Genomic DNA, 25,518 nt, shown 5'->3' with positions numbered 1-25,518 from the left:
AACGTGCACGGTCTCCCCAGAGGTCAGCCTTCATGTTAGACTTTGGATCTGCATCTGTGGGGGGAGGGACGGTTTGGGCCTGGCTGCCCAATGCGCTATCCGATCAGCCCCGAGGGGCCGCTGCCCTTGAGGCTTGTTCCAGAACATCTTCAAGGCTCCTGGCTTCTGGAATCCTGTGTTCCAGTGTGTTGGCAACCTCATCCCCCTACCCACCCCCCTACCCCGGGATGTGAAGATGGGGAGAAGCAAAGGTTTGGACCACACAGCCAGTTTTGTGCAGTCTGGTGGTTGCACCATGGACACCGAGGGCATTGCCTGGGTTTTTTGTCTTTATTTAATATTTATTTTATTGTGGTAAAATGTACAAAACATAAGATTTTCCACTTTAACCATTTTTACGTGTACAGCAGCATCATTCACGTCGTTGGGCAACCCTCACCCCTGTTCATCTCCAGAACCCTTCATCATGCCCAGCTGGAACTCCCCCCATCAACAGTAACTGCCCACTCTCCCTCCCCACCAGCCCCTGGCAACCTCCATGCTCCTTTCTGTCTCTGTGGATTTGACTATTCTGGATACCCTCTATGAAATGCAATCCTGCAATATCTGTCCCTTTGTGACTGGCTGACTTCACTGAGCATAATGTCTTCAAGGTCAGCCTTATTGCCATGTAAGCCAGAACTTCCTTCCTCTTTAAGAGTCCCCCCTGGACAGAGTCTCTTGTATGGATAGATCATGTTTTTTTTTATCCATTCAACCACCTACAGTCACTTGGGTTGCTCCCACCTTTTGGCTGAGATGTCCGGTTGTTGATCCTGGCACCAAGGAGCGGTGGGGACCTGGGCACAAGACTGGACGCCTCTGGACCTTTCGTCTATGACATGGGATCTGTTGTTGTTGTTGTTCAGTGGCTAAGCTGTGTCTGACTCTGCAGCCCCATGAACTGCAGCACACCAGGCTCCCTGTCCATAGCCATCTCCCAGTCTCCTGGTTCTCATGTTTGATGAAGTCGTACATGGGAAGCAGTGAGCACGGTCCTCCCGAAGGTCAGCCTCATGTTAGATTTTGGATCTGCAACTCTGTGGGGAGCGGGGAAGTGGGCGGCTCCACCTCTCAATGCTGGTCCATAGGGAGTGGGAATAACCCCACCCATGGGACCGTGATGAGGATGCTCTGGCGGCCCCTGGTAGGGTTCTGTGCAGGAGGAACTCAGCCTGGGCACTGAGCCCAGAGGGCATGGCAGGAGCACCCTCCCAGGCCCTGTAGGGGGATTTCCCAGTTTGTCCTTACTTCTGCGCCCCCTCCTATATCACTCCTCTCAGCCAGCCTTCAAGAATTCTCTCCTGGGGATTCTACCTGATCTATGTGACTGGGAGATTATCCTGTTCTTCCGTCTGGGACTTCAGGTCCACAAGCTTTTCCTCCCTGTGCAAGTCTAGCCTCAGCACTCCTGCTGGACCCCCTCCTTGAAGTCAGCAGACCTTTTCCAGGGCCTTGAGTCCAAGGCCTTCTAGTGGGCAGAGATCTGAATATCCAGCCAGCTCTAGGGGTGCCTATCACCCTCCTGCTTCCACCGTGGCCTCCCTGCGGCAGCCAGGTTGGGCCAGCCCCAAAGGAGACAGCAGCATGGCTCCAGAAAGCCTGTGCAGCCAGAGATGTGAGCCTGAACTCCCTGGATCAATGGGGGGAAGGCTGGCAGCCAGAGGCCTGCGGCATCAGAACCTGGGTCTCAGATTGCCTTGGGCAGGGCTTCCAACCCTCTTCCCAGCCTCCGCCCCAGAACATTTCCTTCCCTGGCCCCCAGCTTGGCCCAGGGAGGGGGGCCCTGGCTGCAGTAGTCTTCTTCCCCAGTCTCCACCCTACTCACCTCAGGACCTCTGAACCTCGCTTTCCTCCTCTGGATCCTGTGGTTGGAGGACACCAAGCCTGAGAGTCTTTCAGGGAGTAAATGGGAGAAGGCTGTAGAGGGCCACCCATGGCCGCACATGTTAACAGTAGATGTTACCCCATTCACCTCCCCCTCCCCAGTTCCCTCATCTCCATGTTGAGGGAGGGGGCAGATAAGCAGATCTACACGGAGAGCGGTGAGACAGAAGCTCAGAGAAAGGAGTTACCAGCCAGGACCACATGGCAAAGAGGTGGCCTAGATGGGGTGCCCCTCCCCTTGCCCTTTCTGCAGGGCTCCATTTCCCCGGGAGAGGGGTCCACATCCCTGTTTGGAGAAGCAGGATTGGGAGCTGTGATTCCCTTCACCCAGCTTATTCCCTTCATAAAGGAGCCGGGGTGGCGTCCCACTTTAGGGCCTCGGGGTATGCTCTAGCTTCTCAAGTGCCCCAGGCTTACTTCCCTAGCCCTCTCCAAGCTCCCACCGGCCCCTGTCCCCACTGCTAAATCCCTCATCTGGTGGAGTGCCTCCAAGATGGCTCCAGGGATCCAGGCTCCTGGTATTCACACCCTTAGCAGCCCCTCCCACATCGAGTCTGTTTCCAACAGAATACAGCAAAGTGGCAGGGTGTAATTTCCAGCACAGGGTCCTCAAGTGTTGCCTCTTCCATCTCGGTCTTTTGGCTCACTTGCTATTGGGGAAGCCAGTCACCATTCCATGAGGATGCTCAAACTACCCCACGAAAAAGCTCATGGGAAAAGGGATTGCGGTGCTCACTCCAAGCTGTGAGATGGTGCCTTACATAACATACAGTAATCGTGGGGGTGAGAGCCCATCCACTTTGCCATATTCTGTGGGTGTGAAGCTAGTCCTGGGTCCTGTTCATGCTCACAAAGAGGAGATTATACACAAGTGCAATGCTCTGGGGTCGCCTTAGGGTTTGTCCACAGACGCTATGGGGTGTTTTCTCTTGCCAGAGTCTTGCTGGCTCCAGAGAAGGAGACAGTTTCTGCCTCCTGACACTACGGTTCTGATCTCAGTCCAGCTAAGGCTGGTTCCTCAATAATGGGGCTTTGCTCCCTAGTAAGATAGTACATCTCATTTGTATCATATGTAGTCTTTTGATTAACGCAGCTCTGACCCAACTCCTATAGAATAATAACTCAAGTCTAACAACTGAGCTTACTATGTGCTACTTAGGTAACTGAAGTCATTGTCTTATATAAATATTACAACAACCATATGAGCAGGTATTACTGTCCTTGACTATATCTTCTGAGGCTCAGAATGTATGCAAAATGCCCAAGGTCATTTAACTAACACCTATTAGGACTGTGTGAAGTCAACTTGCACTGGCTTAAGCAGTCAGAAAGGGGTTATGTTACTGGCTCCCTTGACAAAAATGCAGAGGATGAGAGCTGGGCTTCAGGCACCACTGGACTGAAACACGGAATTCAGATTCCCCGTTGGTGTCACCTAGACCCTGTTCTCTCTCCATCTCTCAGTCCTGGTGATTTCAGCCACCAGAGAGCCAGGCAGGCTCTTCCTAGGGGTGGCTAAAAATGGCTGCAGAAGACCTGGGCAAAGACCAGGCTGTCTAGCCACAGAGCTGCTTGGGTCTTGTCCCCAAGCTGGGACCAGCAAATGTGGGCATGTTCTGATGGCGCCATCCTGGGTCTTGCTCCCCTATAGGGGGTAGGGGAGGTCAGCCCCATCAATGAGCCGCAAAGACCAAGAACGGTGGAGAAGCACACACTGGAGGCCTGTTACGGGAAGAAGGGGAAGGGGTGCTGAGCAGACAAAGGCAATGGATGGCCTGTCTTCCAGGTTGTTGATTTGTGTAAGGCCTCCTCCTCCCACAGACACTGCAGACCAGGTTCTGGGCCAAGCCTGGGACCACAGATGCCCCTTGAGAGGAGGTCAAGGCACCAAGCAGCCTGCAAGCGCTAGGGGAGGGGAGGGTGAGAGTAACTGCCTCCTACTTGCAGCTCAAATCTCACATCTGGCCAGGGGGCCAGAGGATGCTGGGGTGAGGCGGGTCTGATTACTCAGGGTCACGCATGGCTGCATCCTTGTCAGCATCTCGACTGGTGACAGACACAGAGGACAGGATTATCTCAACCAGACCTACACCCAAATGAATGCAAATAAATCTGGGGAAATCAGAATAAGGTGGACAGACTGCATGAAGGCCATTGTGCTGGGTATGCTATTGCAAGTAGCTTTGAAAAGTGACACCACTGGGGGAACTGAGCAGAGAGGACCTTTCTGGTATTTCTGACAATTGCCTGTGAATCTACATTAATACAAATTTCCATTAAAGGAATTTATTTTTGGTGCCAAAGCTGGGCTTCAGGGCTACTCCCCTGTGCTCATAGCTGCCCAGGCTTGCAAGGGGTGCCCCCCTTCCATCACGGCAGAGCCCCTTCACAGTATTTTCAGATTGAGGCTGTGTCTGACCCACCAAAGGTCTGCATCAAAGGTGGGATGAGAGGCTAAATGAATGCGTGAATGGATGGGAGAATGAAGAGAGGCATGAGTGAATCCCAATGAATGCCTGAATGGATGCGCTCCAGGCAGGATGAAGAAGACACAAAGGCTTAGGGCAGGGTGGTAACCCTGATTGGACCTTGGAGCAGGACAGCACCTTGCAAAGCCCACATACATGCCTGGCCTGAGACCTGGGTCCCCTTCAAAGGAACTCTGCCTGCAACTAAAGTCAAGGGACTCGGGTTCTCAGTCTGCCATTCCCAGACACCCAGAGGTGAATTCCAAGTCCACAGCAGCACTTCTTACTGTTTCATCCCAACCCCACCCCCAAACCTCCCTGGGGTCTCCCCTCCACACTGCCATCCCTGTGAAGTAGGGCCTTGAACCTGGTGGGGTCTGGAGGTGGGGGCTTAGATCCAGATTTCCTCCCAGATCTAGACCTCTTTCCCCATCCAGGTGAGCAGAGAGCCAGTGACCTGGGCAAGGGAGGTGGGAGTGGGGAGGGGGGCGGCGGGGAACCCTGTGCAGGGCTGAACACCCGTAGAGTTCCTACTCTGACCGAGCTACCTGGCCCCATTAGAAACCCCCTTTTCGTCTTCTGGGAAAGCAGTGAAAACCAGGGGCTCACACAGGTGGTCTAGTAAGAGCAGGAGCCTGCCCCCCTTCATGCTTTAGGTCCCAAAGTCAGGCCCAGGGAGGGGAAAGGCCCTGCAGGCCCCCTCCCTCTGTTCGCCTGTCAGACCTCCCCATCAGGGTGGGGGCCATGCCCGTGCCTCCCCAAAGGTCTTCCACTTCATCCTTCTTCTCTCCCTCCTTCCCTCTCTGTCAGCACCAGCCTCCCAAATCAGGGCAGGGGAGACCAGGTAAGCTGAGCTGAAGCCCCTCTCACCCCGGCCACCTCTCCCTGCACCCCCAGGGCGGGCAAGCCAGCGCCAGGCTGCAGCCCCACACTAAACGGCTATCCTCCGCACTAGGAAGGCAAATCCGAGGCCCCGCACTCCTTGACTAGAGCAAGACCCTGCTTGCCTTCTTTTAGGAGTTTTTTCCAAGGGAATATTTGCTGATCACCGGCACCACTTTAAAAAAAGGGCCAGGAGGAGGTAGTTCTTGTTAAGAATAGTTCTAGTTAAGGGGGAAAAGCTGGCTGGTTCAACTGCAGGTCAGTGGGCCTGGCCTGCAAGGCCTGCACTGGGATCCGCTGTGTAGCAGTAAAAGCGGTGACTTCTGAGGGGTCGTATTCAGGGCCCTGGGTCCCTGCACAGCTGATGCTCACAGGAAGGGCTCTGGGGTGGAGCTGACCGGCCCTCTGGTTTTACAGACAGGCCAGGAGGCGAAGCGACGTGCCCACCAGGAAGGACTAAGGTAACCACCCCTGAAACGAGCCAGGGCACTCGCACGATGAGGGCGGCCTCGGCCTCCGGGGGATTAGAGGCGGGCGTGCATTGATCGCTGGTGTAGACTCAGCCTTTCTGTGCGCCCGCGCCCGGCCGGCTGTCGGGAACTCGGGCCGGCTCCTCGCGCGCTTCCTGGAAACGTGCTCCCGGGCGAGGAGCCGCTCGGTGGCTGCAGCCCCAGGCCGCCTCGCCCGAGGGCCGGGCTGGGCACCGCGGCGCCCGTGGGCTGCCGCCTCCGCAGGGCCGCCCTGGGCGCTGGTCGGCCTCGGGGGATCCGGCGCGCCGCAGGGTGGGTGGGAGGGGGGAGGGAGCTGGCGCGCTGCCGCGGGCGGGGACCCGCCGGGGAAGCCGTGGGGCGGGATGTCAGCAGCTGAGCGGCGAGCCCGCCTCCCTTCCCGGTAACCTCGCGGCCACGCGGAGGGAGGTGGTGCCGCGCCGGGAGGGGGCGGGGCCGGCCGCCGTCACGCCCCCTGAGGTTGCTGGTCGGCCTGGGCCCCTGGAGGGGCTGGGCCGCGTCTCCTCTACAGGAAGAGAGTCCCCCTCCCTGCTGATTTCCAACCAGAACTCCTGGGCACCCTTTCAAGCACAGAATATTTATTGGGCACTTATTAAGGGGGAGTCCCTGGGTGCAGCCCACTGGGATGGCAGGCTGTTTCTTCCCTAGGAAATGTTCCAGAGTTTGTGGATTGATTTACTTGTAAACCATAGGCACCGTATTGCTAGGTTTATATATTATGTACCCACAAAGGTTGCAATTTTCAAAGGATGAAATAAAGAGTAGAAATAGAAAGGTTGTGTTTCTTTCCATATGTCAATGGCTTGTCTTGCTCCCCACCCCCCTTCAGAGACCTAAGTTCAGTGGCTGCATCCAGGCTGGACCTGAAGTTGGAGAAAACACCCCGACTGTCACCCGTATCTTCCCACTGGGATCCATATCATCTTGCCCCTCCAGGTGCAAGGCTGAGCTGTCTTTGGGGGCCCTGGATCCCACTTCAGCAGAGGGTAGCAAATGGCATGCTAGTATACTGGGGATGCCCTGAAGTCTGGGTTCAAATTCCTATCTGCTGCTTTCTGGCTCAGTGACCTCTGGCCTCTCTGAGTGGCAGGGTCCTCTTCTGTAAACTTGAGGGAACAGTATCTCCCGCTGCCTAGCAGAATACCTGGGTGCAGGCCGCCCCCTGATTGGGTAACCATTCCCTTCTCCAGGAGATCTTCCTGACCCAGGGATCAAACCCTAGTCTCCTGCATTACAGGCAGATTCTTTGCCATCTGAGTCACCAAGAAAGGCCATGGGTATCCCTGAGCCACCCTGAATGGTACAGCAATTAGAAGCACATCCCAAGGGACCAGGCAGGTAATATAGATTCAGACAGAATGAATTTATTGTGTGTCTAGCTTCCTGGTGGCTCAGATGGTAAAGAATCTGCCTGCGATGCTGGAGACCTGGGTTAGATCCCTGGATTGAGACGATCCCCCGGAGAAGGGAATGGCTACCCACTCCAGTATTCTTGCCTGGAGAATTCCATGGATAGAAGAGCTTGGCAGGCTACAGCCCATGGGGTCACAAAGAGTCAGACATGGCTGAGCAACTAACACTTTTAGCTTAGGGTATGGTGAAAGGTGGGCTTCCCTGGTGGCTCAGATGGTAAAGAATCCGCCTGCAAAGTGAGAGACCTGGGTTCGATTCCTGAGTTGGAAAGATCCCCTGGAGAAGGGAACGACTACCCACTCCACTATTCTGTTATGGAGAATTCTGTGCACTGGGTAGCATCCCAAAGAGTTGGACACAACTTTCACTTTCACTGTGAAGGGTGACATTATTATTAATTACAGTAAAATCTGTGTCACCAAACTGAGGGGCTTCAAGGGAGAGGAAGAGTTCAAGGAGGAGTTGATGAGAGAGAAGAGGGAGGGATCAGAGTCAGTTAGTCAGTCAACAAACACGGAGTCTCGGCTCTGTGCCCAGCACTGTTCTGGGCAGTGGACACTCGGTGCTCATTCAGCAGCCTGGGATCCCTGGGAGCCCAGGGTGTCCCCACTGGGGAGCATCGGAGTCACCTTCAGGCCAGGGCTGAGGGGCCCCCAGGAGCCGGGGTGGGGGGGGTGGTGGGGTGCAGCCAGGCCCAGAGCTGAGGTGTGGTCCCCTTGGGCGGAGAGTGACTCAGGCCCCTCCCAACCTCCCCACCGCCTGGGTTTGGTTTGTTTAAGAACAAATTAGTCACGGAGCAGGCAGCTTTCCCGAAAATAAAATGAGAATCCCCAGGAAACAGGGAAAATTGAAGGCAGGCGGGTGAGTCAGCACGTGCTGGCCCCAGGGCTCCACTTTCCAAAAGGCTGGCCCTCTTCCCCCTGCCCCCCTCCGGCCCTGCCCTGTCCCCCCTCCGGGGACACCGACTTTCACCTCCCCACGTTCTCTGCCCCCACGAGGCTCCCCTTTGTCTTTCTCCTTCCCCCTTACTTTCCTCCCCCCACTCTCCTCTCCTGCTCCACCGCCCGGCCTCTCTCGGGCCGAGGCTGTGGCCTCACGCATGCGCACTCCCTCATCGAGCGCCGAGCGCCGGGGCGCGGGGTTTGCACGGTTCTGTGTCGATTCATCCGTATGTACGGCTCACCTGCCGGATCGGGTGCTGCGGGCGGGAGGGAAGACTAGCCGAGAAAGACAGAAAGCCTCCCTGGCCCCTGAGCTTTGTAGGGAAAGGAGACTCCTGCTAGAAGACCTTCGAGGATGTTACCAGTCTCCCCATCCTCCCACCTCCCCTGGCACCTCCAGTCACTCCCTCGGCTGGGACACCCAGAGCTGGGCCCCCAGCAGATTGCCTGAGGACTTGATTCTGAGCTCTCTGTCCCTGCCTCCCTCCCAGTCAGGGCCCAGGGACATCAGAGGCCAGGGCCCAGGGCCGAGGGGGTGCCTGGGGAGGGCCGACCAAGCCTGCAGAAGAGCCAGGAGAAGCAGTCCTCACCCACTGTCCCTCCAGGTGCTGCCCAGGTCAGGGGTGATGGGAAGCGGGGCTGTGTTTAGAATCTGAGGGAGGGGCTGATGGCCACCTGTTCCGTGTCTCCCCATCCGGAGGCTCCTATGGGAGGAGGAGGCCAGGCCTCAGCTCTGGGCAGGCCCCTGGCAGTCCCCTCCAACCTCAGCCCCTAGGGACAGCAGGGGAGGTTCCAGGCTGGAGGCCTCTCAGGACAGTGCCAGCCTGCTGCGGCCTGGGGTCTGTCTGGCCAGAGCAGGTGAGCTCCCTCCATTAAGACAAGCCCCTGAAGGGCTAGGGGGTCTGTGCCTCCCCATGTGGCCAGGGCCCTTTGGTTCAGTTTCTTCCCTCCCAGACAGAATCTGTGCGGGACCCCTGGGGCCAAGTCTTCCCAGACCCCTCTAGCCCCCCAGGAGCAGAGAGGCAGCCCCAGGCCCAGGTCGTCGGGCTGGGCTGGGGTCTCCTGGCTCTCTGGTCACCGTCCAATCTCTGTCTGCCGCTCTCTATGAATAATTTAATTGTTAGAATTACAGTAAAGAGCTATTCAGTCTCCCTTCCCAAATCTGATACAAAACGCCTTGGTTCCTTCCAAGGAAAGTCCCTTTCCCAATGAAACTGAGCCTTGTGGGCAGGGATCTCCCTTCCCACAATCATTCACCAATATTGAACAGTGACAGCAGACAGATTTCTTTTTTTTTTCAATCTCAGCTGTAAAAAAAAATGAATCGTAGCCCAAGACACCAGTTCCTGGGAGCAGGAGAGTGCGACTGTCCTGAGGGGCAAGGTGGGTGCACTCTGGGAGGAGCCTTGAGGGGGCAAATGTTGACCCCAGGTCACAAGTGCAGGTCCCTGGAGGGCATCCGACATGCAAGAAGGAGCACTGTGGGAGCCTGAGAGGAAGGAACATGGATGAGACCAACGGGATGGTGCAAGACTGCGCGTGTGCGCGTGTGTGCGTGTGCAGGCATGTACATGAACGTGTGCAGCATATGTGTGTGCTGTTGTCTTCGTGGCTGTGCATTGCGTGTGCACAGATGGGCACGGGTGCATTCCTGTGCCCACATGTGTGCATTACATATACAATGTGTGTGCACCTGTGTGGGTGTGGGTGTGTTCTTGGAGTGTGTGGCTGGGACTGGATGGGGGCTAGGAGTGCTCGGATGACTCTCCAGCTGTCAAGTGACTCTCAGTCCCTGGTGGGGGGCAGGCATTTCCAGAGCCCAGAGAATTGGGTGAGGAATCCAGAGGCCCAGTCAGGTGACTTGCAGGCAGGCAGGGGAGGGGCTCTAGGAAGTTCAGAGAGAGGGAGGGAAGAGTGGGAAAGGCCATGGGTGGGAACCTTGGCTGGGAGATGCTGCAAAAAGTGAGGCAACATCCAGGGGCTTGAGGGTTCCCGGTTCCCCGGCCAAGAATGGCGGGAGGTGGGGCTCCCCTGCCTGATGGAACCCACTGGGTGTGGGCCCAGGGAAGAGGGCTGGAGCCCAGGCCTGGAGCCACCACCCTGGGGATGGAGGCCTCTCGGAACCTGGGGTGGTGAGGGGTGGCTACAGCCCAGAGGGCAGGGCAGGGGGTGTGGAGGAGCTAGGAGGGCTGAGGTCGCAGGCTCCCACTTCTTGTAGCTGTGCCAAGGCTGGAGAAGGCGGGAGCCTCTGAAGTCAGGCCAGGCGGCAGCAGGAATCCCCGCCTCCAGCCAGCTCTGCCCTGGTCCAACTGGAGGAATGGGTTCTCCTGCAGCCCTGTCGCAGGAATGGACCTGCGTCTCCCACGACTCACCCGCCCAGCCCCCTCGCCTGCAGCCTGTATCTGACTTACTACCACCTCCTACCTGGGCCAGCCCAGCGGGCGCCTTCCATGTCTGTCCTCCGGAATGGGGACACCCAGCACAAACAGCACACATTAAAGCGCCCAGAGGGTGAGGGTGGAGACCCCTCCTCACTTCGCTTCTTTCTCTCATCTCCACCCCTGCCTCCGAGACTGCCCTCGACTTTGGGGAATCCAGAAATGACTGAGGATCAGGGATTTCTAGAATCACTCGAACTGGTCCCAAATACTCCCAGGGGTGGCCCTGGAGGGGCTCGTCCTTAGGCAGCTGCCCAGGGGCCCCACCTCTGGGGGGGGAACTCAGAGACAAATGCACAAAGGCAGCTTCTTGAAGAGGGCTTGTTTGCAGGTCTGTGTGGGGTGAGGGAGGAGAGGGAAATGGCAACACACGTCAGTATTCTTGCCTGGAAGATCTCACGGACAGAGGAGCCTGGCGGGCTACAGTCATGGGGTCGAAAAGAGTTGGACACGACTGAGCGACTAACAGGCCACAGGCAGGTGTGGTGAGGAGAGAGCCCTGGACTCCATCACGCCTGCATACTCCAGTGAAGGGCTGGCCCCGCCCTCCCACTGGCACGCAAAGGAGACACGCCCGCCACCCCCCAGGCTCATGGGCTTGTACCACTTTCCCGCCCAAGCCCAGTCTTGTAGCCCCAAGTCGCGTTGGGATGGGAGAGGGCACCATCTCCCCCCGGCTAGATGGTGTGTTCCATAGATGCCCAGGGTCCCCTGAGAGTCCCCCATGGTCCCAGCTTCCTGGGGGGCGCCTTGAACATTGATTCCCTTCTGCCCACATTTGAAGCCATGTGACCTCAGCACCCCCTGGCCTGATGTGGGCCCACCCCAGGCCCCCGGGACAGTCCTCTCTCTGCTCTGTGACTGAGCAGGAGTGCAGAGAGGTGGAGGCAACAGCCCCCTGGGCCTCACTGGGGCCCCCTGGAATCAGGACAGCAGCTTCCAGTACCCTCCCTATCGCCCCCTCCCTGAGCCCCAAGCCCCAGTCTTGGCCTCCTGAGAGAGAAAGGCATAGTCAAGCTCCACAGAAGGGAGAAGGAAGTTCTGATTTCCAAGCCCTCCCATGGCCAGCTCCTTGCTTCCTAGTAGTAGGAATTGGGAACTCTGTCCCCTTCCTTCCTCTCCTCCCCCTCCCCAGCAGGCTTGTGCAGGGTGACACCCAGCTGGGGGCGGCTGAGCAGAGCCCAGCCACCCTCAGCTCTTGTCCTCTCCTGGGTGGGTACCGACAAGCTTTGTTGGGATGCAGTGGGCAGTTCATCTCTGCAGCCTCTCTCCTCCTCTACCGCTGCCAACCTGCAGCCTTACCAAGCTCCACCCCATCTGCAGTAGGCTTCTCCCAGGGTCCAGAAGGTTTTACTTTCTCTCACCCCCTGGCCTGCAAACATGTTTTCTTGAGGTCAGGGGTCAGCAGACTTTTTTCTGAAAAAGGTCAGGGTTCCCTATTTGATCCTCTGCTGCTGTAACCTGAAGCCAATGCATGTGGCTGTGTTCTAATAAAACTTTGTTGATGGACATTGAAATCTGAATTTCGTTTACTTTTCACATGTTCTATAATATTTTTTTGTTTTTTTTTTTTGACGCTTTAAAAATGTAGACACCATTTGTTTGTGGGCTGAACCAAAACAGGCGGCAGGTTGAATTTGGCCTGTGGGCTACGGTTTGCTGTCCCCCTATTCTTGGCTGTGCCCCTCTTGGGCCGCAGCCGACACCTCCCTTCCCGGACCAGGTGGGACCAGCCTGCGGGACATACCGACAATGCCCTGCCCTGCTTCTTTCCTAATAGCCCAGCACCAGACCTGGCACACAGTAGGTGCTCAATAAGTGTTTGACAATTAAGTGTGCTTCCTACACATTGCCTTTCCTCTCTCTCTTGTTTTCTTCCCCAAACTTTTAACTTTTCATTTTGCATTGGGGTATAGCCTATTGACAATGTTGTGGTAGTTTTTGGTGATGTCTCTCTCTTTATTTATTTATTTATTTTTTTGATGTCTCTCTTAAAAAAAAAAAAAATTATTTGGCTGCATCAGTCTTAGTTGCGGCATGAGGGATCTAGTTCCCCGACCAGGCCCCCTGCGCTGGGAGCACTGAATCGTAGCCACTGGACTAGCAGGGAAGTCCCCACCTTGTCTCTTGATCTTTACAACATGTGAGCAAAGCATAGCTGTTATCTTCATTTTGTAGACAAGGCAACTGAAGCCCAGAGAGGTTAAGCAACCTGCCCGGGGTTACCCAGCGAGCTGGGACAGGAGGAACTGAGCCTACACGTTGCTTCCTGGGTGGCTGGACAGCACTGACTTGGCCCTGGGCCTCTGTCCTGAAGCTTGGCCTCTAGAAGGTGTGGCCTGGTTGCTCCAGGCGTCAGCTGGGAAGACCAGGCTGCCTTTCCTCCTTGGTATCAAGCTTGCTTAGCAGTGGTGGAGGTTCCCATCAGCCCCTGCCCTTATGGTAGCATTCCCTGTGAGTCAGTTCTGGGCGTCCTTCTCAGGGATAGACCCAGGGAGATGGATCCCTGATTCCACAGTCCCCTGTCGCCCCTCCTCAGCCCCCTGTCTGACCCCCCAGAACACAGCCCGTAACAGCTGTCCTCCCTGCCCCTCAGCTGTGGACACGTCCCTACTGGCCCCGGCCTTTATTCAGCCCTCATTCCAATCCTTCTTGCCAAGTGTTAGCCTCCCCATATGTCAGAGGAGGATGATTACCCTGACACCTTCCCAGACCCGTCGTCAGCCTGGGAACTGGGGCGCGCTCCTGGGCGGGCCAGGCTAGATAAACATGTGGTCCAGCTGTGGCCTCCCTTCCCATCACAGGAGTCTCAGGAGGTTTGTGAGGTTGGAGGCAGGAAGGTACAGGCCCCTCCTCTGGACTTGCAGGCCCTGACCCCAGGACCACTGCAGCTCAGCTAGCCCTTCTAGCTCTTTCCCACAGAACATCGTGGCTTCAGGGATTCCCATCACCTCGGCCAGAGTTCATCGGAAGTTCCCCCATCCCCCCCGCCTGCCCTGGAGAGAGACAAGGAGGAGAGAGATGGGTTCCTCCAATGGGGCTGGAGGAGGAGAAGGCTGGGATTCTGGTGACAGGGGTGCTGCGAGGCATCAGGGTCTCGGGACAGATCAGACTGTGGGTAGCCACTGTACAGGTCCCGCAGTTGCGCGTCACGGCTCTGGGGGTTAGTGAGATGACAGCGTCACCATCAGACGTTGTGGGTTTCCATCCAGAGGCTTGAGGAAGCAATGCCAACCCCAGGGAGATGGATGGCTCTGCTGGGGAGGGGAAGTAAGTGCAGATGGAGGGGCTGGGGAGCTGGGCAGAGGAACTCCGAGGAGCTAGATTCCTTAGTAGAAGGAAGCCCAAAGCTCTCTTCCAGCTCTCCCCTTCTTTTTCCCCATAAATACATTTATTCCCCATAACTACAGCCTGAAATGCCCAGGGTCTCTAGCCAGAGACAGACTATGGCCGTGCTGCCCACCACCCACCTCACTCTACTGCAAAACATCCCGCTGCTGTCAACCGAGCTGAGGGCCATCTGCCAGCTGCCACCAGGAAGATGGGGATGAGGTTCCTAGGCCAGAGCAGGAGCAAAGGTGGACCACTTAGGGAGAAACAAAGCAAGGAGATGGGGGAAGAGAGAGGGAAGGAGGGAGGGAGAGAGTGGAAGAGAGAGGGGGAAATGGAAGAAAATAAAGAAGGATGAAAGGAAGTAAGGAGAGAGAAGGGGAGGGCCGTGAGCAGCCTCCCCACTTTGCTCTGGTCCCCAGGAGGCCCGGGGGCTCAGAGGCCCCCAGGTGAGTATGTGCTTATTTGTTTGCTCTTCAGCGGTATTTATCCCACGTGTGCTGATTTATCTCCTGGCTCTGGCCCTGGGTCCAGCCGAGATTGGCAGCCCAGAGCCTGCAGGCCTGGTTGCCACAGCAACACCTCTTTGTTAGGCACCAGCATCTGAAAATGTCAGACTGTTTCCAGCGGGTCAGATCTGGTTCCCTCCCTTCTCTCCTCTTCTCCTTTTTCAATTCCAGTTGCCTCTGCCCAAGTTGCAAACTTCCTCTGTCTCCATGGGGATGGAGGAGGGCTGTCTCTCTTTTTCCGTCCCAAACATCTGTCTCTATAAACAGTTGTTCGGGGCACCTCCTCCTTCTTCTGGGCCCGGGCTTTGGGGAGGAAGTGCTTTGTTTATCTGGAGGGGGTCGGTTTCCTTGCTCCTCCGGGGCTGGCCGGTGTGGGATGGCTGTAGCCGTGGACTCTAGGAGCCCTAGGCGGGTGGCCAGTGCTGGCTGCTCCTCTGGGGCCAGTGTCTGATGGGAAGGGTGGCTGCTCTGCACAGTTGTCTGGTAGACCTTGGCTCTGCTTCGCTAGCTGGGCTGCCTTAGACAGGTTACTTAACCTCTCTGAGCTTCTGTTTCCTCCTCTGTAAAGTGGGGAAGCTAACAGTGCCTCCCTAACAGATCTGTCCAGGGGTGATGACATCACAGAGTGTCAGGTGCAGTCCCTAGAGCTCTCTCCAGGAGGCCCTTGTATTTCATGGTCCCGGGGATCCTTCCTGGAAGTTACTACTATCATCAGCCCCAGCCAGGAGAATGTTGAGAGGTTGACTGGCGCAGGGATGGAATTCCACCCATGGTGCAAGCCCAGGCTTCTTTCAGTCCATCAGGACCTCTGTCTGAAACCCAGGTCCTTTTTTGCAGACTAAAGAGCTTGGATCAGGCGACCTCCTCCCCAGCTTGAGATTTTCATTTCTTTCAGGGAAGAAGGTGGGGAGAGCTAAGAAGTTAATGGGGTTTTGCTGAGATCCAAGGGCCAGAATGCAAGCTGTATGGGTGAGGAGTCAGGCACAGGGACTCCAGTGACTCAGATCTGCTTTCCCTAGCTGGTGGAAATGTGAACTGGGCTGCAGGCAAGAACACAGGACTGGCCAGACTCAGCCCCAGCTCAGCCACCTCGGAGAGCCTGTCCTGGGCCCACGTGGCCTAAAGTACCGGCGTTTCTCTCATGGGTCTCACCAACCTCACTCCCAGCTCCAGGTCCTGAGCTTTTTCTTAGGTGGTCCACAGAATGAGATCAATTACATTGCTTCTTCCCAGGTGGTGCAGCGGTAAAGAATCCTCCTGCCAAGGCAGGAAGCATAAGAGAAGTGGATTCAACCCCTGGGTCATGAAGATCCCTGGAGAAGGGAATGGCAACCCACTCTAGTATTCTTGCCTGGAAAATTCCATGGACAGACGAGCCAGGCAGGCCACAGTCCGTAGGGTTGTGAAGAGTCTGACACGACTGAGCACACACACACAAACACACACTCACTGCTTCTAGTTGATCAGAGGAGAGACCTCATAAACAACCAAATCAATGGCTGAGTGACAGCTCGGGCTTCCGAGCAGCTCCGTTCATGGCTGGTGGACCTCAGGCGAGTAACCCTCTCTGAGACTCTGTTACCTCATCTGTAAAATGGGTAGCAGAACAGTACCTTCTGGAGGGGATGCTGACAAAGCGCTGGGGGTTTAGCTTGGGGAGTGGCTGTAGAAATGAAGAGGACATTTCTGCTGTGATTATCAGGAGGACAGGAAGCTGTGCTCCCCTCTCCCATGGTGGCCTGTGCCAGGGAGACTGGATACTTAGGGATTTGGGTGCAGTGTGAGCAGAAGCAAGAGCATGGTGGGAGCAGCAGGGCTGGGTTGGTGGCAGCAGGGGTCGCTGGCTGAGGGTGGGAGAGCCGTGACCAAGAACCCGTCCTTGGAAGTTGGGAGGCAGGACCCCATTGGAGCTGAGGCTCCAGCCCCCAGTGCAAGCTCCATTGTCCCATTAGGCTTCACATAGAAAACACAGATTGAAAGGTAACATTATGAAGAATTTTAAGGGGACTGCAGAGCACTAGACCCCAAACATGGGGCTTTGTTTTGGGTGCGGGCCCTGTGTGACAGTCTGCCCCTGAGAATGTAATGTGACTGATCGCTGTCACCTGGGATGTCTTTCAAGAGAAGAAATAGAATGAGCTAAAGCACAGATGCCAGGAGGAAGGGAGAATTGATACTCAGATTCACCCTCCAGCGAATTGGTGTCCCAGACATCACGGATGCCTAGCAGTTTTTCGGCACTCCAGGTGGGGCGAGAGGGAAGAGCTTGGGGTGCGAGGCCCGGGCCAGGTATGGCTAGATGGGGACCGCACCCTACCCCCATGGCTGGCACTACAGGCCAGAAGCATCTGAGAAGATGCATAAAAAGCATCCGATGTGAAGTCCCTTTCCTGACGTTGATGTTGCCTCTGCAAGACATGTCCTTGTCGGACTCCTCTGGTGGTTCCGTGGTTGAGACGCCACACTGCCAATGCAGGGGGCATGGGTTCGATCCCTGGGGCAGGGAAGTTCTGCATACCTTCTGGTGAGGGACCGTTCTTTTTAGGGCAACGCAAGCCGCCCAAGTGTTTCAGGGGAAAGAGGCATCATGTTTGCAACTTACTCTCACATAGCTGACGGGGGAAATGAGGCGAGAGGGAGAAAGAACGTGATAACACGGATGCGGCATAATAACATGAACTTTTGGGGCATTTGGGTGAAAAGTATACGGGAGTTTTTTGTCATATTTTTGAAACTTTTCTGTAAGCCTCAGTTATTTCAAAATAAAAAGTTCGGGTTTTCTGTTTTGTTTTGAAGGGCATTTTACAACTGTTACTGTCGGGCTTTGGGGGAGAGGGGAGAAATAGCCTGTCCTGCTGGGGGTGGGTTGGTCCTGCTTGGAGGACCCCAGGCTGGGCCGGAGGCACCTCGGCCGTGGGACAGGGCAGCACTGGCTTCGCCGTGCCAGCACCCCACACACACTCCTGCCACCATCGAGCTCCAGCTTTCCGGCCTTGTGGCCAGTCTTTCCCTTTGGGGGGCCGGTGACTCAGCCACGGCTTCCATGTGGCAGGAAGTGGGCACAGTGACTCACGGGTGGCTCTGCCCCGTCCCTCCTGGAGGCTGGGATAGCAGCTGAGGCTCCAGGCCACGGATGGCCTCCAGTGAGGGGGGTCTGCACCCCACGGTGATGCACCCAGGGAGTGCCACTCTGGAGGCTGGACCTGGAGCACTCCCCTGGCCGGACCCTCTGGGGACTGGCCAAATGAGCCCTCTCTGAGCTCTGCCCCCCCGCTGTGGTATTGTGTGGCCATCTGTGAGCCTGTGGGACACTCTTTATGGACTCCCCACTGTCTGCAAAGCCGGCGGCTGCTGTCTAAGTGTCTGACCTTACAGGTTGCCCACAACCAGGTCCCTGGGCCAGGGGCCTTGTTAGCATCCAGGAGTCATGCAGACGCTTGGCTGTCTAGGTCCCTAGGGCCCAGCCCTTCCAGCCTGGGAAGGCTCAAGCCCCCTGGCATTTTCCACTTGCTTCTAAGATCTGTGCTGGGAGCCTGTCTACTCTCTGATTGGTGGGTTCAAAACCAAAATAGTTAGTGAAGGAAGATTGCTTCAGGGCCCAGGCTGTCTTCCCTTGGAGACGCCCTGACCTCTCCAGCTTTTCTTCTCACTTAGGGCTGTGATTACTCACTTCAGAGTTAAGGTGTGATTACATTTATGGAGGTGAAAGTGACCCAGCGCTTGCGCATCCGCTGTCTCGTGTATCTTCATAACACAGAGGAAAACCGAGGCTCAGAGATGTTGAGCTGCCGGAGGCCACACAGCACCGAGTCTGGATCTGAACTGGGGTCTTCCTGACTCCAGAGTCCACCGTGTCTTTATCGCTCCTTGAGATGAGCTGTGGCTTCTCCTTGACTTTGGGTGGTCTTTCACGTGCCCACACTTGTCTACCAGCTCCAAGATGAATCAGGAGGCGTGGCCTGGAGGAGGGCGTCCTCATTTTCTGAAACCTCCTTGCAGCCAGCACACCCTGACATGTGGGTGCTCAGGCACGGCTTCAGGTGGGCAAGCGTCTGATAGAGGGTGACTCTGGCCCCGTGGCAGTCCTCCGTCTCAAACCCACCCCCACCCCACTCCTGTTCCTCTCACCTCCTCGGTGGATGAGAGATCCCGGGCTGCCTGCTGCTGGCACCCACCTCCAGGCCGATCTCTCTGCAGCTTCCTTTTTCCTGAGGGTCCCTCTCCTGTGTGTTTCCCTTTGTTCCTCTCTTTCTCTCTTTTATTAAAAAAAAAAAAATTATTTGGCTGCACCGGATCTTTGTTGCAACACAAAGGATCTTTAACTGTGGCATGTGAACTCTTAGTTGAGGCATGTGGGATCCAGCTCCCTGACCAGGGATTGAACCCTGGCCCCCTGCATTGAGAGTATGGAGTCTTAGCCACTGGACCACCAGGGAAGTCCGTCTTCTTTCTGCCTTTTGATTTCCCACTCTGCTGCTTCTTTCCTGCTTTCCCTTTTTTTATTTCCCCTATTTTTTGTTTGTTTTGCTGTTTCTTCATTTTTTTCTTCATTTGTTGGGGTTTCTTCCTTTTTTCCCCCTTCTGTTTTCTCTCCTTCCCTTGCTCCACCTCCTTCTCTGCATTGTCAGCAGACTTGTCATCCTCCAATGGCCAGCTGGTCAGTGCTGGCTTTCCCAGGGACACCCCTACTCAAGGGCCCTGTCTTGGCTTTGTGAGGTCACTTCCCACTTCTTTGGTGCAAACCTAAGGGAGACCCAGGGGAGGTGCTCCCAGTCAGTTGGAAAAGGAGCTGGGGGTCCTCTGGTCCAGCCTCCTGGGGGTGAGCCAGCCTCTGCTGGAGCAGTCCTGTCCTGCCCCATCCCTGCTCCCCACAGTCCCCTAGTTCCTTTGGGGATTATGGGGTGAGCTCTTGGGACGCCTAGAGGAAATGGTGCTCCGAGTACCTGGCACTCAGAGGAGCACTGTTTCCTCTTTCGTTGTACCATGTTGAAATCAGCCTCCTGGAAACTTCCCGTGTCCTCTTACGTGGGGAAGCCATCTCCCCAGGATCATCAACTAGCTGGTGAAGCTCATCGTCCTCCCTCTCACAGATTGTGAGTTTTCATTCTTCCACGTCTCTCCCCCGAACCCAGGCATCTCAGTTCCAGGGCCCCTGGAGCATCTGATCCAGGACTATTTATTCAATCCTTTTCAACTTCAGCTGTCTCTTTCATTTTGTTGTTCTGGCCTGTCATCATGTCTGAATCCAGGTGAACAGGATCATCCCCTGAATTTTGTTTTATTTGAAAATCTGGTCATTTGCCTTCCTGGTCTTCATTCCAGTCACGGATGAAAATGTTCAACAACAAGGCCAGAGATTTGTGGCACAGCTGTAAAGACTTACCTTCAGATGGGCACTGTTTACTAATTGATTGCTTTTTTTGATTTTGTGTTTTGTTTGGTTTTGTTTGTTTTTAGCTGAGCGGCATGCAGGATCTTAGTTCCCTGACCAGGGATCAAACCCATGTCCCCTGCATTGGGAGCAAGGAGTCTTAATCACCAGATCACCAGGTAAGTCCCATGCATTTGCTTTTTTTTTTTTCCTTTTTAGTTGTGTCTCCCTGCAGCATGTGGAACTTCCCTGACCAGGAATCAAATTCACACTCCCTCTGTGAAAGCACAGAGCTTTAACCACTGGACCAACAGGGAAGTCCTGTACTTTTTGTTTTGTTTTCAGTAACTATTTCTACCTGCTACAACCTAACCATACTATTTTCAGGCCTACCTTTTCTTTTTTTTTTAATTTAATTAAATTAATTGTTTTTTGGCTGCGCTGGATGTTCGTTGCTTTGTGGCTTTCTCTAGTTATGACAAGCGGGGGTTACTCTTCACTGTGGTGTGCAGGCTTCGTTAATGGTGGCTTCTTACTGTGGAGCACAGGCTCTAGGCTCTTGGGCTTCACTAGCTGCGGCTTGCAGGCTCTAGAGCTCGGAGTAGTTGTGGCTCGCAGGCTTAGTTGCTCTGTGGTGTGTAGAATCTTCTCGGGCCAGCGATTGAACCCACGTACCCTGCACTGGCAGGCGGATTTCTATCCACTGTGCCACCAGATGTTCTCATGGAATCAAGGTATTCTATATCTATAGCAACTTTTTTTTTCTCCTGGCCATGCTGCATGGCTTGCAGGAGCCTATTTCCCGACCAGGGATAGAACCTAGGCCCCCTGCAATGGAAGTGGGGAGTCTAACCACTGAACTTCCAGGGAATAGGGAATTCCCTATCCATAGTATTTCTATGACCTGACAATCTTGTCAAAGAAATGAGGACTTATTTGGCCTGAGTTGTTAATAGTTAGGTTTAACAGTTTTTTATCCTTGAAAAAAGGATAGTCAATACTCATTGTATTAAGAGTCCAAAATACAGATAGAAGACAAGAATTGTAAAACATTCTAAATCCCCCTAGGCCAAGATAAGCCCTTCAAAGATTTTGGTATATATTTCTACAAGTTTCTAAAAACATCTAAAAATACATATGTCAAAAATTCATAAAATTCCATCATACCTAAATGCTCTTTTTTTATCTGCTTCTTTAAATTACTAATATTTTGTGAATATCTTCACATATGAATAAGTGTACAGCTAAACTGTTTTGATTGGCTATATAGTATTCCATTATAAACTGTTTTGATTGGCTAGAGAGTATTCCATTACGAACTGTCTTGATTGGTTGATAGCTCACTTGGCAACCCACTCCAGTACTCTTGCCTGGAAAATCCCATGGACTGAGAAGCCTGGTAGGCTACAGTCCATGGGGTCGCAAAGAGTCGAACATGACTGGAAGTATCCATGTGCCCGCAATGCAGGAGATCCCGGTTCAATTCCTGGGTCAGGAAGATCCACCGGAGCAGGGATAGGCTACCCACTCCAGTATTCTTGGCCTTCCCTTGTGGCTCAGCTGGTAAAGAATCCACCTGCAATGGGAGAGACCTGGGTTCAATCCGTGGGTTGGGAAGATCCCCTAGAGAAGGGAAAGGCTACCCACTGCAGTATTCTGGCCTGGAGAATTCCATGGACTGTGGAGACCATGCGGTCACAAAGAGCTGGACATGACTAAGTGACTTTCTGCTGTATTCTGTTCCATTATGAGGACACCTATTATTAGGTTCTGGTTGTTTTGCCTTTATACACATTGCTACATAGACCTATTAACTATGTGTCTGGTTCCTTCCCTGAAACAAGTTCAGATCTTTTTTTTTTTTTTTTTTTTTTTTAACGTGGCTGTGCCTGGTCTTGGTTGCAGCATGCAGGATCTTCAGTTCTTTAGTTGTAACATGTGGGATCTAGTTCCCCAATCGGGGATGGAAGTCCGGCCCCTTGCCCTGGGAGCTCAGTCTTAGCCACTGGACCACGAGGTAAGTCCCAAGTTCAGATCTTATTCTGCCTTTTTAAAGTACTCTTTGAACCCCCATAGTGTTTAATCTGTCCTTCTCATGTGAACCTGTTTCCATTATAATAATTATAAATATCATCTCCCTGCTTGTAGCCACCAAATCCTTTAGTCCACTCCAATTTAACACCTAATACAGTAGCTTATACTTAGAGACACTCCATAAATATTTGTTGACTAAGGGCATGAATAAATGAATTTATTTAATGATTCATTCCAGAGTTTTGCTGGTGATTAACATCATACCCGCTGGTTTCCAGTTCCCCAAGTCTGGTTTCTGCTCCAGCGGGGCATGGTTTGCCCATCTTCCGGTCTCCCTCTGGAACTCAGGGGTGACACAAAGTGCATGGCTGCCCAGCCAGGGGTGCGAGCTCCCCCACCTCCCCTGGCCCCAGACAGCGGCCTTGCCCTGGGCTGACACCAGTTGATTCAGAGACTCCCTGCCCATTCTCAGGGTCTCCTTTCCTATCTGGGACTGCAGTTCTCTCTTAGCCTCACTCTGCCCTCCTTTCTTTCTAAATCTAATGGAGGAGCGGGTAAACTTAGAGCAGGTCTGCAGGCCGTGGGAGGCCATCTGGGGGATGGGGTGTGTGTGGCCACCCTGAGTGGCTCCCTTGTGAGAAAGATGCAGAAGGCACTGCTCTTTGGGGCTTGGGTGAGATGGACGGAATTTGGGATCGGAACAGTATGTAGTAGGTGCTCAGCCAAGGCGGTTTCTCTCTCTTCTTCCTTCATTTGACACAATTCAGTCTTTCCCTAAGGTTCCTCTCTCCCTTCTGTCTTCTTTCCTCCCTCTTCTCTCCTCGTCTTTTTGAAATAGGACCTCAGCTTCCTAGAAGTGCTTTTTTTTTTCTTTGTACTGCACCACATGGCTAATTCCCCAACCAGGGGACCAGGGATAGAACCCCAGGCCCCAGAAGTGAAAGCAACGAGTCCTAACCACTGGACAGCCAGGGAATTTACTACAACTGCTTTATTTAGTAGCCTCACCCACCAACACTGTTTCACATAGAGCTCTTTTGTGATTAGATTGTCTGATCTGTGGATTTTTTTGTTTCCTAGTTCATTATTTTCCTTGACCTAATTTCAACTCCTAGAACCTGTAACTTTTTTGGTCCAGAGTTTCCCTGAAGTTTTTGGGAAAACATCCCCTAAAGTGTAGAGAACCCATCTGACAATCCCCAGTGTTTCTTTCCTTAGCTATCATTAACTCATAGGAAATCACCCTAAAGAGACCCCGCGATGAAATTCCTATCCTGGAGCTCAAACACAGCAGGTTCTTCACGGGGATAAAGACCAGCATCATTCCCACCGCCACTGTGATCCGTCAGCTCAGCCAAGGATTAACTATTTTTAAAAAAATTTTATTTGTGGCTGTGCTGGGTCTTTGTTGCTTTGCGTGGGCTTCCTCTAGTTGCAGCCAGCGGGTGCTTCTCTCTAATTGTGGTGCGCAGGCTTCTCTCTGAGGTGGCTTCTCCTGTTGCTGAGCGCAGGCTCTAGGCGTGCAGGCTCCAGTACTTATGCCCTGTGAACTTTGTTGCTCCACAGCATGTGGGATCTTCCTGGACCAGGGATTGAACCGGTGTCCTTTGCATTGACAGGCGGATTCTTAACCACTGGACCACCAGAGAAGTGCCAAGATTAGCTACTGATACTATGCCTGGCTCTGCAAGGGGTTGATTTTCTAAACAATGACTAAGAAAAAGCAGCACAATTGAACAAAATCTACTGGGCATCGACTCTGTGACTCTGAGCCAGGGAGCTGGGAGAGACAAGACAGATAGAGATGAGACTTGGTCTTGCCCCCAAAAAGCTTTGCCTCTGATTACTAAGAACTTAGGTTTGGAATTGGAGGGCTTACAGCCTAAACTGAAGAAGCACAGAGATGAAGCAGGTAAACTTGGGATAGATTCTTTTTTTTAAAAGAATTCTGAAATGGTGTTGCCTTCCTGTTTCTTCATCAGGGGGAAGCAATTTCCAGTCATCCCATCCATTAAAGAAATATGCATTAAGAAAGCAAACTACAGGCCAAGAGCCTGCTTTGTGCACAGCTGGATGTACAAGGAGCCTATTCTCAGGAGACTAAGCTCGGCCCCGTGAGAAAGCGTTGAAACGGAGGGGACACCAAGGTCAGGGGGCAAGTGCCCAGCCCTTGCCAGTGGGAGTCATCTTGAGTTCCACTTGAAGGGTTCAGAGTTGGGTCATCGAGGGTGGAAAGTTCTGGAAAAACCCTAATACCCCTGTTGCAACATTCTAAGGAAAATGGCCCATCTACTGAATAAGGGTGAATCAGCGGGGGAAGCTTTGGGGCCCTCAGCGCAGTCCCATGGCCACTTGTCCCCACTCTGGTTCCCCAGTGAAGTTCCAGCTACCCTCTGGGGGCCGAGGGGAGGAGAGAGTGACGCTCTGATCGGGAATTTCAACCAGATATATGCAAATGGCCAGCGGGCTCTTCGGAGGAAGTTCTGGGAGGAGAGAGCTGTGGGCAGCTCAGCGCCTATAACCCGCAAAGCAGAAGTGAGAACCTGAGACTTCCCAGTCCTTCCTCCCCCCCACCTCCTGGGGCCCCCCTTCCCTCTCAGAAACAGGACCTGTGACTTTTCCCGTTACCCAGGACTTTCTTCCTGAAAGGAGACTAGACTTGCAAGCCTCTTTGGGGCCCCAGAATTGAGGAATAGATTTGGGGCACCCGGTGGGGGTGCCCAAAGGCAGGGGAAAGGAGTACCCTCTCTCTTCCTCTCCGCCTGACCCAAAACCCTGCCATGTGTCAGGTGGGGAACCCAGAGCCGTCTGCAGGGTGTCACCACCCTCACTGGCAGTGAGTGGCTGGTGGGGTCGGGACCTGACCTCATGCGCCAGCCAACTTCCCATACATTCTGGCCCTGAGGCCACTGCCCGCCCCCACCGTAAGCCCCCAAGATGCTGTTCTTTCAGGAAACTAGGACCCCACCCCACTTTGGTGCATTTCAGGTGCACCTCTGGCCTCTGACACAGACACATCTCTGGAAAGTGCAGCCTTCCCTGGGGAAGTTTTGCCTGAGTCCTGGAGTCCCAGTAACTTCCACTTGTAATTAATGAATTGTCAATTGATTACTGGTTGGTTCACTTACACGTGTGAGTGTGAGGACGCTAGCCTCTCTGTCAGGAAGTCAACCATCTATTGACTGAGTCAAAGCCTTGGGTGGCTCTTACTTACTTATTCATGAGCCAGGGTGCCCGCCCCACTGGGTTTCCCCTCACCTGCTCCAGCTTGCCCTGCAAGATGGAAGGAAAGGACCCTGGGGAGAAAGTGGTTTCCTAACATTTCCTGGGCCCAGATTTGAACCACACTTTCCTCTCTCTCTCACCTGATTTCCATTGCAGGTCTGGTGGCTTTTTGCCTGACCTTTTACCATATCCTGCGGTGTTAACCCTGACCAACTCAAGGTATAAACAAATCTCTATGACGCCATAAAACATCGGCAGTAGACTGTAGATCGTATTTCTCTTTCTGGGGAGTGAGGCGGGATGAGTTGGCCATGGGGATAAATTTTCCTTTTAATTCACGTATAATTGATTTTTAACTTTATTTTAACTGAGTTTAACTATGCATCAGGTACCTGTAACTTACTAAATTTTATTTTTTTGTTCATATATAACCGGTTGTTCGTTTATTTTAACCAAGTTTAAGTATACATCA

General features: G+C 53.9%; 1 long non-coding RNA gene across 4 annotated transcripts in view; it reads left to right on the top strand.

Annotated features, from left to right (window-relative positions):
• Positions 1–18,896: 18,896 nt before the first annotated feature.
• LOC114116952 (uncharacterized) overlaps positions 18,897–25,518 on the top strand; it is a 21,563-nt gene continuing 14,941 nt past the window's right edge. Inside the window, exons 1-5 of one of the 4 annotated variants that reach the window (XR_009595383.1) lie at positions 18,897–19,235; positions 19,413–19,509; positions 19,874–19,966; positions 21,693–21,804; positions 23,804–25,472. This is a non-coding gene — a long non-coding RNA (uncharacterized LOC114116952). Of the gene's footprint in view, positions 19,510–19,873; positions 19,967–21,692; positions 21,805–23,803; positions 25,473–25,518 lie in introns of those variants that run through there. The other 3 variants (XR_009595385.1, XR_009595382.1, XR_009595384.1) reach the window with 3 other exon arrangements.

Source organism: Ovis aries, chromosome 11 (genome assembly GCF_016772045.2).
Source record: "Ovis aries strain OAR_USU_Benz2616 breed Rambouillet chromosome 11, ARS-UI_Ramb_v3.0, whole genome shotgun sequence".
Taxonomy (NCBI): domain Eukaryota; kingdom Metazoa; phylum Chordata; class Mammalia; order Artiodactyla; family Bovidae; genus Ovis; species Ovis aries.
This window is presented reverse-complemented; position numbering and strand designations above follow the sequence as displayed.